This window comes from Neomonachus schauinslandi, chromosome 10 (assembly GCF_002201575.2).
Source record: "Neomonachus schauinslandi chromosome 10, ASM220157v2, whole genome shotgun sequence".
NCBI lineage: Eukaryota > Metazoa > Chordata > Mammalia > Carnivora > Phocidae > Neomonachus > Neomonachus schauinslandi.
The window spans coordinates 20,719,175-20,724,022 of NC_058412.1; the positions used below are offsets into that span (position 1 = coordinate 20,719,175).

The 4,848-nt window shown below is 40.9% G+C and overlaps 1 pseudogene; it reads right to left on the bottom strand.

Annotated features, from left to right (window-relative positions):
* Positions 1 to 1,576: 1,576 nt before the first annotated feature.
* On the bottom strand, positions 1,577 to 2,298 carry LOC110587470 (annotated as a pseudogene).
* Positions 2,299 to 4,848: the final 2,550 nt, after the last annotated feature.

The window sequence follows — 4,848 nt, forward strand, 5'->3', positions numbered from 1 at the left end:
AGGATCATGACCTGAGCTGAAAGCAGTCGCTTAACTGACTGAGCCACCCAGGTGCCCCTAATACATATTTTTAAAGATTATTTTTAAGTAAACTCCACACCCAATGTGGGGCTCAAACTCACTATCCTAAGATCAAGAGTCATATGCACTGCCGACTGAGCCACCCAGGTGTTCCCATCCCCAATAATTAAAAAAAAAAAGGGTTTATGAGGCAGAGGAATTCCCAAATTAAAATTACCAATTCCCAAATTACCATACCTAGCTTGCCATATCAAACATTTCAACTCTGTTAGCTAAATGAGCTACATAATATCCTTAAAGATCAGCCAGAGAAGAAAAAGATCTCATCTTCATTACTGATTTAGAATCAAAACTTAATCTTTCGAAGGAGTATTTTAATGTCGTAATATGTCTCTTAAAAGATCTTTCCTAGAAATTAAGTGTTCTTTCTTTCATTCTTGAAATGATACTTCATTTCTTTAGCAACTTAGGGACAATTATTAGCTGAGTATTTTAATTATGATAAACCCGCTAAAATTAAATTACCTCTTGTTTATGGTGCATATGAAACATTCCTACAGCCTTACAAACCAAATTTTCTTTGACAAAAATTTACATGAATGGGCAGTTAGATGAGCAGTCTTTAAAGTTGAAGTCTCCTAGTACAGAAGCTATTTATTTATTAAATATTTTATGTATTTATTTGACAGAGAGCGTACAAGCAGGGGGAGCGGCAGGCAGAAGAAGAAGGAGAATCTGGCTTCCCACTAAGCAGGGAGCCCAATGGGGGGCTCCATCCCAGGACCCTGGGATCATGACCTGAGCTGAAGGCGGATGCTTAACCGACTGAGCCACCCAGGCATCCTGTAAGCTATTAAACTCTTACCAAACATAGAAAGTATAAAATTTAGTATGACAGTCTGCTGTTCACAAAACCATGGCAAAATGTGTATTTCAAAATTTGGATATAAAATAAAATGATAACATTTGGATAATTCTGTGAATTCCCAAACATGTATTGGGAATATTCATGTTTATCCAAATATCATCCAGAATGCTAACAGCGCTGCTGGAAGCTTTTGATAGGATCAGCAGTCACTCAGAAAACTTTTAGTTTGTTCACCAATTAGGAAAGTTTCTGTTTTTCAATTACATTTTGGAATAAAGTCTATGACCATTAATTGCAGTTTTTTGTTGCTATTTCAGAAATGTCATTGACAGCGCACTGTACGTACTATAGACAAAAAGATAAAGCAAAGGATAGCTTGAGACTGATCTTTCTGTTAACTCATTCTCTTTAGGAGGCCAGTCCCAGTGACCATTTGGAGCCTTGTAAGAAGCTCACAGACAGGGCGCCTGGGTGGCTCAGTTGGTTAAGCGACTGCCTTCGGCTCAGGTCATGATCCTGGAGTCCCTGGATCGAGTCCCGCATCGGGCTCCCTGCTCAGCGGGGGGGTCTGCTTCTCCCTCTGACCCTCCTCCCTCTCATGCTCTCTGTCTCTCATTCTCTCTCTCTTAAAATAAATAAAAATCTTTAAAAAAAAAAAAAAAAGAAGCTCACAGACTTATAGGCTCCTCAGCTGCCCTTCAGACTCAGGTCACTATTGGTCACTAATGCTGACAAAGATAAACTTTCAGACACCTCATCTTTCCTAAGGTTCAAAAATGGTTCTCGAGTTAAAGGATCTCTCTCAAGCCTTTGTTTTCTTCTTCAAGTTGGAATACTCGTTCCTGTTCCTTGCAGCCCTGTCGCTCATCAATTTCAATGGCTTTCCTCATTACTGCTGCCATTTCAGGTCTCTGTCCAACATGTGCTTGTAATTCATTCTGATTTGTTTCCAAGTGCCTCCTCTTCAGTTTAGATGCATTAAGGACAAATTCTTTGGAGCTGTTGTGATGTACCATGTCAGTCTTGGAGCGCTGCTCTTTTAACTTCATTAGTATACCAGATCATATGTTTAGCTATCCATTGTCTAAACATTTGCTCTTGACACTTGCTCATTATAAGTTCCAAGGCAGACTGATGTTCTTCCAGGGATGTATACAATTCTTTGTTCTCTTGTCGCACTTCTCTGATTTGTCTGTTTTCTTGCTGGATTCCCGTAACTAATGTGGACTGTGGCCAATGTCCTGCCACTTCCTTAAGTTCTTGAATTTCTTCCGGATACTGCTTTGTTGCTTCTACTCATTGACAGCTGTGGTGTGGTCAGTCAGAGATTCTGTCGCATCATCATGATCTCTTCATCTTTCAACGAGAGCATTAACATCGGCAAGTGACTTCTCAGTTGTGCAACTCATTTCTGAAGGAATACTCTGGTCTCGATCCCTGTCAGCTGTCAGCTGTGGCGTGACGACTCAAGGCCTCTGCTCACAGGGACCTACGCACCCAAGAGAAGAGATTCCCCTTGCCCGTTCAGCTTCTTCAGTGAACAGATACAGAACCCAGCAGAGATAGTCAGTGGAAGTGCGGTTGGAGGGGTCAGTGGGGCTCAGCCCCATCACTGACCCAAGGACAACCTCTTGGAGATAATAGTTTGTTTTAAAACCCAGAAATAAATCTTCACTATGTGGTCCAATGATTTTTGGCAAGAGTGCTAAGACCATTTAATGGAGAAAGGACAGTCTTGTCAGCAAATGGTGTTGGGAAAATGGAAGGGCCACAGGTAAAAGAATGAAGTTGGACCCTTACCTTACACTATATATAAAAATTAACTCACAGTGGGTCAAAGACCTAAACACAAGAGCTAAAATGATAAACGTCTTAGAAGAAAATGGTAAAAGCTACATGACATTGGACTTGGCAATGCTTTCTTGGTTATAACACCAAAAGCACTGGTGACAACAACAAAATAGATTGGACTTCATAAAAATAAAAGATTTCTGTGCATCAGAGGACATAGTGAAAGGGCAACCAATGGGAGAAAATATTTGCAAATCATATATCTGATAATATCCAGAACATTTAAAGAACTCTTACAACTCCACAAACAAGAAGCAACCCAGTTTAAAAATGGGCAAAGAATTTAAATAGACATTTCTCTAAAAAAGTTATACAGGGGCGCCTGGGTGGCTCAGTCGGTTAAGCGCCTGCCTTCGGCTCAGGTCACGATCCTGGAGTCCCGGGATCGAGTCCCGCATCGGGCTCCCTGCTCGGCAGGGGGTCTGCTTCTCCCTCTGACCCTCCTCCCTCTTGTGCTCTCTGTCTCTCATTCTCTCTCTCGCAAATAAATAAATAAAATCTTTAAAAAAAAAAAGTTATACAGATGACCAATAAGCATGTGAAAAGATGTTCAACATCACTAGTCGTTAGGGAAATGCAAATCAAAACTACATTGTTATAGCACCTCACATCCATTAGGATGTCTGCTATCAAAACAAAACCAAAAACAAAACAGAAAATAGCACATGGTGGAGAAACCGGAGCCCTTGTACACTGCTGGTGGGAATATAAAATGGTGCAGCCGCTGTGGAAAACAGCATGACAGTTCCTCAAAAAATTAAAAATGGAATTACTACATGATCTAGCAACTCTATGTCTAGGTAAACACCCAAAAGAATTGAAAGCAGTGTCTCAGATTTGTACACCCACATTCGTAGCAGCATTATTCACAATAGCCAATAAGGGAAAGCAACCCAAATGTCCACTGGTGGCTGAATGTGTGTATACACACAGTAGGATACTATGCAGCTTTAAAAATCCTGTCACAGCCTACAACAGGGATGAACCTTGAGGACAGTATGCTAAGTGAAATAAACCAGTCACAAAAGGAGGAATACTGTATAGTTCTAATTGTACAAGGTATACAAAATCGTCACATTCATAGAGACAAAGTAGAATGATGGTTATCAGGGATTGGAGTAAGGGGAATGGGGAGTTAATAGGTACAGAGTTTCAGTTTTGAAAGATGAATTCTGGAGATTGGTTGAACAATATTGTGTATGTACTTATCACTACTGAACTGTACGCTTAAAATGGTTAAAGTGATAAATTTCCTGTGTTTCACCATACAAAAAAATTTTTAAATGCTATATCAAAAACATTCAGAGCAGAGGTCACCCCTGGGCAGGAGGCAGGGGGATTGGGTTGGAGAGGGCTTCAGTGGTGTTGCTAAAGTTCTAGTTGTGCAGTTGAGTCATGGGTTCACCCAACTTTACGTAAGTTATATGCTATTTCTAAACATTCTCTGCATGTCAGAGAAAGCTGAGCTGTTTTCAGTAGCATCACTGCTACAAAAGACCACCCTTGGCTGTCGTGGTTATAAGTGCCTCCATCTAAAGTAGACATTGCTGTTTGTTCTCAGATATCTCAAACTGGTTATGCTATTCTTTTAACTAATTAATTAATTTATTTATTTTAAAAGATTTTATTTATTTATTTGACAGAGAGAGACATAGTGAGAGCAGGAACACAAGCAGGGGGAGTAGGAGAGGGAGAAGCAGGCCTCCCGCAGAGCAGGGAGCCAGATATGGGACTCGATCCCAGGACCCTGGGATCATGACCTGAGCCGAAGGCAGACGCTTAACAACTGAGCCACCCAGGCGCCCTGGTTATGCTATTCTTAAAGATCCCAACTTACGTACCTCTCTTTTCATATAATACTTTAATTATCCCCTCTATTCCACTAAATAACCATTTTGGAGTGGGGCCTTCACTTGCCTTCATCTTTCATTCAAACTTCAGAAGTGTGCTTCCGCACTCCGCGCCCCCCTCCAACTGTTTGCTTCTCGGGGGCTCTGATTCTGAGTAAAAGTCCACGTTCTTCCTGTGGTCTGTATAGTTCATTCGTTCAGTAAATACTTACTGAGTGCCTGTTACGTGTCAAGCATATTTTAGATACTGAAGCTACA